This window comes from Mesoplodon bidens (assembly GCF_964165515.1).
Source record: "Mesoplodon bidens genome assembly, chromosome: 1".
Lineage (NCBI taxonomy): Eukaryota > Metazoa > Chordata > Mammalia > Artiodactyla > Ziphiidae > Mesoplodon > Mesoplodon bidens.
Genome location: NC_138176.1, coordinates 65,068,080 through 65,080,501, shown reverse-complemented (window position 1 = coordinate 65,080,501; position 12,422 = coordinate 65,068,080).

The window sequence follows — 12,422 nt, the reverse complement described above, 5'->3', positions numbered from 1 at the left end:
CTCCTACCTGGGAAATATACTTAACATCTCAGCACCAAGCTCCACAGCTTTGAACTGTGTCTGTGAGCATCTGTGCTTTATCTTGATTTATTTTGTACATCCATTAGTAAGATGTGTCCTATGGTAATTGCTTCTTCAATTTATGCAATATTGGTTTAGGAAAGGTTTCATATGAACACTCTACTTTTAGATAAGGGGGAAATCTGTATACTCTCTAATCCCTGCCTTCAAAAGTTTACCAACTATTTATGAAATATTTATCTAAGATCCAAGCATCCTCTAAAATTTCTTGCAAAATTACATGAGTGTATGCAATTATCTGTAGCAAGAATATGTTACTTATGACAGATTCCCAAAGAAGACTGTGATCTCCCAAAATTGAGAGCTAATAGTTTAATTAGGTATTGAAAACTAATATATTGATTAATTGAACCAAATGGTTACAGTCATTTCTCTCATCTATGCTACATTTTGGGGGGGAAATAGAAAAAAAATAGCAAAAAAATACATGAACAAGTCACTATAAAGTGGGGATAAGTGATCTAAAGAAAATAAAATAGGTATGTTATAGAGTTATGGGAGGAAAGACTTTCTTGACTTAATGATCAAGAATGGCCCTAGGAAAAGGAGGTATGTGAGTTCAGAATCTGAGTTCAGGATGTCACAAACAAGCCAGCTCTGAGAACCTGTGGAAGGAAAGCCTTCCAGAAAGAGGGAACAGAAGGTGCAAAGGCTCTAAGGCAGGATCAAGCTGCACTGGTTCCAGGGGGAAAATAAAGAAGGAGGAGGAAGAGAAGGACAAAGAGTCAGCAGAGAAGGAGATGGAGGAGAGAAGCAAAAATCCAGGGTGGCAAGAACAGCGTGAGAAAGGATGAGTGAGATTAGGTAAGCAACCAGATTCAGTAGAGCCTGATAGGTCATAGCAGGGAGTTTAAATTTTATTCTAACAATGAAAGAAAGCCATTGGTAGGTCTTAGACAGGAGAGGACATGGTTTGATTTACATGGTTGCCATGTGGAGAAGCGAATATAATTAGGAGAAAATGTCATAGTCCAGGTGAGTGTTGATGGTGACTTCAGACTAGAAGGGCCAGGTAGAATGAAGTAAACTTCATTTGGATAAAGTTTTCAGCTAGATTCTGATAGCATGATAGCAGATGGGATGAAGGAAGAGAAAGGAATTCAAGGATGGTTCTTAGAGTATCAGGACTAGCTTCTGTATGTGTTTAACATATCTGGGGAAGTGTATTCAAAGAGTAGTAAGGTCATAGATAACCCAGAGATCAATGAGAGCAGACTAATAATAATAATCACCATTTTTGCATAAATATTATTACATATTATTATGTCTATTTTTCAAGTGAGGAAAATATGAGGCTTAATGATGTTAAGTAGTTGTCCAAGGTCACACATTTAATAAGTGATTATAGTCAGTCTGTTTACAGGAGGTTTTAATGAAACAGGTGACTATTTTTGCCCTAATAACCACCACTGACTTACCACAAAGTCACCAAAATCTCTTGTCAAGCAAACGTCAGCTGGCATCTTTTCCTTTAAGAGAAAACAGGCTTAGCTCAAATGTCATTCTTTTTTCTCTGGAAGTCTAATGCAATTCCCAAGATTTTGGCAAGTCCCAGGGCCATTTGCCCATGGCTTATTGTCACCTCTCAACTGATTCTCTATTCTTTTTAACTTTTTAGAAAGTACTTTTAACATACAAAAAGCTGTATGTATTTAATGTACATAACTTGATGAGTTTGAAGGTAAATACACACCCATGATATCATCACCACAATGTATGCCGTAAACATACATAACACCTTCAAATATTTTTTCCCATCCTCTTTGTTAATGTTTATGATAAGAACACTGCAAAAATTTACACTCTGCAAAATTTTAAATATTGTTAACTATAGCCACTGTGTGTACAGTAGATCTCTAGATCTTATTTATCTTGCTTAACCAAATTTTCATACCTTTTGATCAACATCTCCCTTTTTCCTCCTGCTGCCAACCCCTGGAAACCACCCTTATACTCTCTGTTTCTATGAGTCTGATTCCCTGTTTTTTGTGTTTGTTTGTTTGTTTTGTTTTGTTTGAGGTACGCGGGCCTCTCACTATCGTGTCCTCTCCCGTTGTGGAGCTCAGGCTCCGGACGCGCAGGCCCAGTGGCCATGGCTCATGGGCCTAGCCACTCTGCAGCATGTGGGGTCTTCCCAGACCAGGGCATGAACCCATGTACCCTGCATCGGCAGGCGGACTCTCAACCACTGCACCACCAGGGAAGCCCTGATTCCCTGTTTTTATATGTGTATCTTCTCTCGTGGCTATTTTCTTTGTTCCAGTTGTCCTCAGTCATGGAACACTGCTACTTTGCTTAGATTTTCCCAAAGCACCATTTACAGAAGGAATTCATGTGGAGGAGAATTTTACAGGAGACTTGGGTGCAACAATAGACATTAGGAACAGAGGAGAGCAGAACCCATAACTGAATGTCAAATATTAAATAGTGCTGATATTTAAAAGCTTTCTCATTCACACCTGTCACAGGTAGTGCTCAATTCTTCCCTCCTTCCTCCCTCCCTCCCTCTCCCTCTCTCTTTCTTTCCTTCTTTCTTTCTTTCTCTTTCTTTTCTTTCTTCTTTCTTTCTTTTTCTTTTTCTTTCTTTCTTTCCTTTCTTTCTTTCTTTCTTTTTCTTTCTTTCTCCTGGCTTTAAAGTTTCATCTTTATTTCTCTCTCCACAACTGCATCGTCCTTCTCTTAAACTCAAGAATTTCTCTGCAGCTCTGGCACAAGGTGGTTTATTGATCTCTTTATGTTACTCTAGCATATTTTGATGTGTCCCCAAACATTCCAATTAAGGTGTACTCTTATATAAGAGAGTTTTTTCCCCCTGAGAGGAATCCAATCAAACCTTGACTACTATGGGTTTGTTTCTTCTTACCTCTCTTCTCACTGTCTTCACATTCTTCCTTCTTCATTTGCCATGATGTTTAAATTAGATATAAATGCATGAACACATTGCTCGGGGAAAAGTTAATACTACCCTTTGATAACTGCCTTGAGATTGTGTTTCTTTTTTTCCTACTCTTCTATCCACAAAGCTGAACTTCGATGCCTGTGATTGAACCTCAGGCCTCATCGTTTATCAAGCCAGTATAAAAATAGGCTTATAAAAGTCACACAACTGCCTTGTGAACTGCAGTGCTGTCAAGCCAGTGTGACTCACCTACCAGGTTTAACATATCAGTCTGGGGCAGGTCTGTCCTTTGGTTTCATGTTACCCCAGGTAAGGATGGCAGTAATACTGTATTTGTAAAATTGTGTGTATATTATAAGGAAATGTTAACCTTCACATGATTCACCTACCTGTCTGTGACTTTGGCCTTCTTGCCTTCTAGTCCTTCCTACTCTCTGAAACCAAATAAGTCCTCCTGGGGCACAACTATGATTTTCCCACTTCTGAACTCAAGAATTTTCCATAACTCACCCATTGAACATGGAGTCTGAGGACTGGGCATTGTATCTTGGCTTCTCATCCAGGATCCATGTGACCTTGGGTATGTCACTTGTATCACTGAATTTAGTGTGTATATCTGTAAAATGGGCACATTCTCTGACTATCCTACAGGTTTATTGTGAAGATCCACTTTGGAAATATGTTAAAGAGCTTGTAAACTCAAACAAACTATTCAACATAAGTTGTAGTCTTCTCACAGGATGAAAGTCAACCTCCCAATGTGTTGTTTGAAGCTTCAATTCGGTTCCTATCCTTATCTTCAACTTTCTATCTTCTCACATTCAAAGGAAAAAGCTTTGAGCAGAGGACAGAAAACTGGAAAGTGTCCTTTACAGTATTATTTACAATGATCTATTACAGTGGATCCTGTGTTTCATAAGCTATATGACCTTGGAAGAGGTGACCCATGTTACTGAGTGTCAATCTCAACACCAATAAAATGTTTACTCTTATAAACATACCTACCTTCCACTGTTATTACTTAAATTATAAAAAAAGATAAATAATAAAAAGTCTATCAAAAGACAAAAATAAACTTTATATTACTTTAGAGGGTCCCACTGTGCCTAGCAAAGCCTTTGATATATAGTAACTTCTCAAACTCCATAAATTCAATGCAAGAATTCACTTTTCTTGCCATGCCACTATTCTCAGTTTCAGTAAATAGTCTCAATCTCCTAACACTAGAAACATTTATGACATTTTCCACTCTTCCTTCTCCTTCCCCATATAGTGTCAGTCACCAAATCCTTTTGATTCTACTGACTTAGTATCTTTGAAATCCTCCTACACTGTGCTGCTACCTCTTTTTATTAGATCTTCAAAACTTCTTTTCTGGATGACTGCATCAGACTCCTTTCTTGTCTTTCCCATTTGAATTTCTTTTCATTGTGGTGTTCCATCCATCATCTGGTTATCAGAGTGGCTACTGCATTCTCAAATCAAAACTTAATATAACTTTTTCCTACTTATGGTATACTATGCTATAAGCATGAGTTTGGAATCAAACTGCCTGAGATAGAGTCTGCCACTTTATCTCTGTGACCTCAGTGGAATTATCTCAGTTCCTTAGTTTCTTCATGGGGTGGCCATGAATATGTGCCTCCAACTGCATGGAGCATCAGATGGACTGACAGCCCCAGATGTTGCACTCTCAAATATACAAGCACATTCATGCTGAGGCAATGCTTCCCACAGGCTCTACCAAGAAGTGACTGAAAACAGAAGGGCTACTGAAGCAGACATCTTTCTGGAGTACATAGGACTCCTCTGATAGTGGTCTTTGGTCTGACGACTTCCCATTGGCTTTGTGGAACTTCCTCAGATTCACTACAGTTTTAAACTCTTTCATTCAACATTTCTTCCTTCCTTTAATTCTTCACAAAGGTTAAACCTACACTGTGGTCTGTACAGCTCCCCTGACCTCTGCTGATCCATTTCCATTGTTCCTCACAGGTATTTCCCAAAATGAATGTCTTGCATATTTAATTTTGTCTTGACATCTGCTTCTTAGAGGATCAAGACTAATCCACTTCATCTGTAAAATAGATGTAACAAGAGTGCCTACTCTTTTAAAAAAAATACTATGAGTATCAAATATATGGATATAAGGCACTTATAACAGTTTTTACCATCTATTTGACACTATAAAATAGTTTGCTGCTATTATGATCATTATTTTCTACTTATAGACATAACATACTCTATAAGGAATCAATTATATATACACATATATACCCCTCTGTCAAAAAAGAAAATCTCTTTTGTTCTAATCATGCAAAGTAACACTTATCCATCAGGGTCCAGCTCTTAAATCATCATCTATGCAATGCCTTCTTTAACTCATCTTTTAATTCTCCTATAACCCCAGGTACACCACCCTCCTACCACTTACATTAGCACTAATCCCACTAATCTGAGTTCCTTAATGGTTTGTATTTTGTCACAACTGTTTGTGGTGTTGATAGTACTGTGTACATTTTAAAGGCTAACATAGTAGGTTTGAAAAAATTTATTGAGTAAATGGATGCCTGTACATATGCATCATATTGATTTGGTAGCAATACAAGGAATAAAATAAGCCACAATATCACTCATGCTGGGATATCTGACTTCTATCACTTGACTAAAATCTGTAACACTTGGAACTTCTTAAATTTTTCTGTATCAAACCATGTTAAATAGTTGTCCTTTCTTTTAGTGGAAAGGCACCTTAATAAAAAATAGATGTTATTCTTCCATAAATCATTTTGTCCTTCTACAAGTTTTCTCAGGCTTTAAGAAGCTATAATTCTAAGCCAAAGTCAGGCAAAAGCTACTGAAAATTCAACATTAGTCTGAGTTTCATATTTTTGTCTTGATCCTTCAACAAGGAATTCAATAAAGAAAGTCTTGAGAAGATAAGGCCAAAGCAGTGTACTTCCTTCACTTCTGTCCCAATCTTGTGACCCATATTCCTGTCCAGCTGATTCTTTTGGTAGTGTGTATTTACACTCCAAATTATATTTTCTTATACCAAAACTAGTAAATGAGTAATGATAGTGACGCTTTTCATTTTTGTGTATTAATTAAACAAATATTTCCTGTGCACCAACTATGTACCACATCCTGTTCAAAGTACTGAGGAAACAGTATTAACCAAAACAGGCTAAAACAAAACAAGACTAACATCTAAACAAAAACTCACCTGCCTTCATGGAGTTTGCATACTGGTAGGGGGAGGCAGACAATAAATAAATAAATAAATGCATAGGATGTCAGAGGGTGATTAGTACTATGAAAAAGGTATGAAAGTAAAGCAGGAAAGAAATATGAAGTCCTGCAGGTCCAGGGAATGTGAGAAATTTTAAATAGTGTGACCAAGGAAAGCCTCACTGGGAAGATGACATTGGAGCAAATACTTGAAATAGTTGAAGAAATGAACTAGAAGGTAGCATGGAAATGGTATTCCAGACAGGACAAGTAGCAAGTGCTAAGTCTCTGAGATGGGAACACATCTGGAATATTCCAGTAACATCAGAAAACCAGTGTAGTGGGAACAGGAATATCTAAAAGGAAAAGGGAGAAGGAGGTGAGGTCAGAGAGAGAAGAAAGAGCTAAACTGAGGACATTGTAAAGATTCTGGATTGTATCCTGAGTGAAATGCAGAGACAGTGAAGGTCTTTTAAATATGTTTTGAAGGTTTCCATGTACACACCTAGAATCAGCAAATCTTTTTATTCCTCAGTAAAATTAAGACATGGATCTAGGAATCAAGGAGTGGAAGCAGGTATGTCAATTTAACTATCACTCCCAGTGATCCACTTGGAGAATTTGAGTATCCTTTTCCTGCAACTCTAGACTCTGCAGTGTTATGGATCTTAATTCCCAAAGGGGTGACATTTCCACAAGGGGACAAACAAGAGTTGTATATTGAGTTACAGTTTGTGCCTGGGCACTCCAGGTTTCTTGTATCCAGGGACAGCAGACAAGAGAAGTGACTGTCTTCACAGAGATGATTAACCCTGGTTATGAGGAGGAGGTAGGGCTTCTTTTACACAATGGAGTTTAAGTAGAAACAGGTTTGATGTCCAGGTGATCCATTACCCAATGGTAAAAGTAAACTGACAATAGCAGAAACTCTAGCCCAGGAAGAGCATAGTAACCATGACACACACCCCACAGAAAAGGGTCTGTGACTTACTCTAAGGTAAGCCTCCAAAACCAGCAGAGATGGTAGCTGAAGGCAAAGGGGATGTAGATGAGAGAATGGAGGATGGAGATAAGTATCAGTTGTGGCCCCAAGACTAACTGCCTAAGCAAGAGTTGTAGGTTTTCCTCACTAACGTCCCACTTTTAAGTTCCCTCTCAGGAATCCATGAGGAGTTACCTCCCCACACACACAGCAGTGAATATGAATATATTTTAGGAGGCACTGATGCACTATCCAGGTCTCTCTTCAAAGGACTTACTGCCTTAGCTTCTGGACATGCTGTAAGTAGAAAGCTTTCAGTGTCTGAAACTTCAGGTCTTGCTTTACCAGATCCACTTTTCTCAAAGGCATGCTTTTCCCAGGAAAGCCTATTTTAATGGCTGTTTGAGATGAAGGTATAAAGGTTCAGCTATTTCAGTCCAACTTGGGACAGTTCTAACAGGACACTTTGTACCCAGAGCTCCCTGTGGGCTGAGTTGATTTCATCAAGACTGTATCTCAACTCTACTTCTCCCTCTACCTGATCCTGCTTCCTTTTCCCCATTTCTACAGGTGTTGTTCACAAGGGCTTCTGTAATAAATATTCTGCTTGATAAACTCTGAGTCTGTTTCTCAAGAAACCCAAACTGTGACAGGTAGATAAGTGACTTCTGTTTCATGAATGATTATTTTTATCTGACGACCACACATATTGTTTTAAAAATTCAAATCTTAGAGGCAAATGGATGAATTGGGGTTGGAGATAGCTCTACTGGCCCAGTCTAAAGTATCTAGAAAAGGTGGGACTTTCCTGGGACTAATTTTGGGAAGGGTGGAAGGAAAGGAAAATAGGAGACCAAAGGAGAGATGAGTCAGAAAATAGTATAAGGCTGGGGCTACATGGGTGGACAAATTACTGAAAAAACTTAGGTGGCTTTTCTTCCTGGTTCTGGTGTGCTCACTTGGCAGGATCCTGTAGTGCACCTGACTAGCCAGCACCTTGTTCCTGCAGCCGTGCAGTTTTCCCAGTGTTTGTCTCCTACAGTACATACAACTTCTCCAGTACCCAGCTCCTGCAGTGTGTGGTGGTCAACACCACCCAGTGGTCAGCAGCTTCCCCCAGCATCTGCTCTTCATCATACATGATGATCAAATGGGATTTATCCCAGGGATGCAATGATTCTTCAACATGTGTAAATCAATCAATGTGATAAGCTACATTAACAAACTGAAGAATAAAAACCAAATGACTATCTCAATAGATGTAGAAAAATCTTTTGACAAAATTCAGCACCCATTTATGATAAAAACTTTCTGGAAAGTGCGCATAGAGGGAATATACCACAACATAATAAAAACCATATACGAGAAACCCACAGCAAACATCATTCTCAACAGTGAAAAACTGAAAGCATTACCTCTAAGATCAGGGACAGGACAAGGATGTCCACTCTCTCCACTTTTATTCATCATAGTTTTGGAAGTCCTAGCCACAGCAATCACAGAAGAAAAAAAATAAAAGGAATATTGTGCAGGTCTATATTAAAGTGCCTCTAATGAGATACCTACCTGTGAACCATTTTTTTCAGGACCTTAAAGGGAGAATTTCTAGTAAGTTTTAGAAGAGGGATTTTCAGAAATTTCCTCTAGCATGGTAGTACACAGATGTCTTTGTCATCCAGTGAGTCATTAGTGTGCCCTCTCTGAGAAGGTCTGAATATTAGCCCTGAGGGTCCTCTTCTTTGGGTCCTTTGTCTCAGACCTAGGGGCAATCGTTGGTCTTTATATCTGCAATTCCTGTATTTGTTAGCATTCTCTCTACTTATTACCAACCCATTATTATTCCAACCCCCTTTTATAGTGAAATTCTTTATACTAAACTTTACCCTGTTTAAGTCACTGTGAGTTTTTTTATCTCCTGATTGGATCCTGACTATATAGTAGCAAACTCAGGACAACTCTGAGTTGAAAATTCACCTTTCCACGTTTTTATTCTATAAATTACAGATGTTTTCTGCAGAGTCCATAGAATTTAACAAACTTAAAAACTAGAGGAAATCCAGACTAATTCACTGTTCTCTAAAGTAGTAATGGTATTCATAGTTCAATCATTAGAAAGTACAGTCATGTATGTCAAATACAATAAAAATGTGAATACGGGCTTCTGTGGTGGCACAGTGGTTGGGAGTCTGCCTGCTGATGCAAGGGACACGGGTTTGTGCCCCGGTCCGGGAAGATCCCACATGCCGTGGAGCGGCTGGACCCGTGAGCCATGGCCACTGAGCCTGCGCATCCGGAGACTGTGCTCTGTGGCGGGAGAGGCCACAACAGTGAGAGGCCCACGTACCACAAAAATAAAAATAAAAATAAATAAATAAATAAATAAATAAATAAATAATGTGAATACTAGTTAAAAAGAAGTCAAATAGTTTTTGGCTTTGGTTTTAATTATGAGGCTTTCTCAGAAACTATATCATGAAAATGTGAAATATGAATTTCTGAGGTGGATACAATATCAACAGTTTCCAAAATCTATTTAACCATGTTCTCTGACCTGTATAACATCTTACCAAACATGTGGTTTTTATTTTTATTTATTTATTTATTTATTTTTTTGCGGTAGGCGGGCCTCTCACTGTTGTGGCCTCCCCCCTTGCGGAGCACAGGCTCCGGACACGCAGGCTCAGCGGCCATGGCTCACGGGCCCAGCCACTCTGCGGCATGTGGGATCTTCCCAGACCGGGGCACGAACCCGTGTCCCCTGCATCGGCAGGCGGACTCTCAACCACTGCACCACCAGGGAAGCCCCAAACATGTGGTTTTTAGATGTGTGCTGAAGAGCTGCCTTTAGGATTGTATGACTAAGTTGTTCAAACATCCGCCTCAGGATCACCTGGGAAATAGTTAGAAATGCAAATTCTAAGGCCCAGCTCATTTTTCTGAATAAGAAGCTCTGAGTGCTGGGTCTAACAATCTGTAGTTTAACAATGTCTCTAGGTAATTCTGATTCACCCAGAGACATACAATTGCATTTGATGCATTAATTTAACTTACCACTACCCTTTCATAGGTGAAGAAACTAAATCTTAAAGAAACAAAAAAGAATCAGAGACTGCCAGGTTCAACTTTCAAAAAACAAAACAAAACAAAGTGTTCTATGTTCAAACAAGCTGACATTCCTGGTTATTTCTTCTATGTCCACCTTTAATTGTGATTGCCCCTCAAGCCTTTCCTTAATCAATACCTTCCATTTCTTGCGTGTGTGACAGGAAAAGAAAAATGGATTTTCATATATTAAAAAGAACAAGCAAGTTATATAAATATAAAACAACATCTCAGATATGGGAAGCACTTTGTCCCTAATGTGCTCAAACACTAAAGCAATAACGTTTTGGCAGTATACGGTGTAGAGGATTCAAACATTGAATGAATTTTGGACCAGAGGAGATGGTCTTTAAAGGCCATTAATTCATGTGAATTTTCAGTTTTATGATTCCATAGTATGATGTTGTTTTTTTTTTTCTTCTTACCAAATAATTCAAAATGTTCCTGTGGGAAGAGAAGTGTTTTGATTTGAGATAAAATCCTACTGAACTCTGCCTCCTCCCTCTTTCTCTCTCCACAAAAACTTGTACTTGGCCAGATGCTCTCCTTCTCATTTTCCATTTAGGTGGCATTTTCAAATATAGAAAACAATTTTGTAAACTCCCTGCCGTTTCTGTTTTGCTTGGGCTCCACTGAGGCCCAAATAATTTATGGAAAAACAGCACCTGCGTTTCCCCCAGGAATGGCTTTCACAACATTGATGAATTTCAAATGAAGAACATTCAAGTTAAATGGAAAGAAAGTTCTCTCTCCATTTCCAGAAATTGATTGCAGAATATGCTCCCAAACTATTTTCTTGTCCCATAAAAACATTAAACTCGATGTACACATTTCATCTCAAGTTCTACCCTTCGAGGGAAAGGAAGTGGCAGATTCAAACAATTTTATCAGAGGAAGAAATTCTAGGGTTTATGTTTTCTGAGGATTTATCCAACTAGATTGATTCATTGTTTCATTCATGCAACAAAAGTTTGTGATGTACTCATTCATTCTATAAAGAGATATTAATTCATTCAGCCTTGCTGTACCTGGAATCATAACAATAAATTAATATATTTTAGTGAGTGCACAGTGGACTTTCAGTTCAACAAGGAAGACTGAACATATAAGTTTATCTCTGCTTTCATCTAAAGTGGGGATGTTGGTCTGTGAACTATGGCCTATGGACAGACCACCTGTGTTTATAAAGTTTTATTGAAATACAGCCACAACCTTTCATTTACATATTGCTTTATGATGCTGTTTATTTTCCTGTTTGAGCCTCTGTTTTTATCTGTTTCATTTTGGATACTTTCTACTTCTATGCTTTCCTTTTTTTAATCTTTTCTTCTGAAAAGTTTAATCTGCCACTGATTCCATTCCTTGATTTTATATTTTTTTAATTTCACAGATAATTACTTTTCATCTCTAGAAACTAGATTTTGATTTTTTTTATTATATATTTTCCATGTCTCTACTTAACTAATTTAGTTTCCTTCTCTTTCGCGTCTTTTTTTCTTTCTTTCTTTTAACATCTGTAACACTTCTGGGTCAGTTTAGACTCATTGGTCTTTTTTCTTCATTATGGGTCATAATTTCTTGCTTCTTTGAATTCCTAGTAATTTTCAACTGGGTACCAGACATTGTAAATTTTATCTTATTGGATAATGCGTATTTTTGAATTCTTGTAAATATTATTGGGCTTTGTTCTGGGATGCAATTTAACTATCTGAGGTCAGGGAGAGAAGATTACAGGGACGAGGATTAAAGGGACTAGTGCCACACCCCTTACACAGAGCCAGGATTTACCTACTTGGCTGAAACAAACAAACAAACAAAAACAAATGACATAGTATATGAAATAATGGTTTTAAAGACACTGGACATGAGGCAAGGGAAGACAGTGATCCCTGAAAAATGCAAAACAAACAAGGTGAAGCAGAAGCAGAATTGGAGGTCTTAGAATAACAGTGTGCTTGTTGGAAAAGAGCTTGGATGCCACACTCAAGCACTGGTGCACTCTTGAGTCCAATATTTCCTACCTGGTGTACCAAAATGTTAACACTCTCCTCTCACCACAAGCAAATTTGTCTGTTTATCCCTGAATGTCAAACTGATAGTATGATTTTCTATATACTGTAGAGTGGA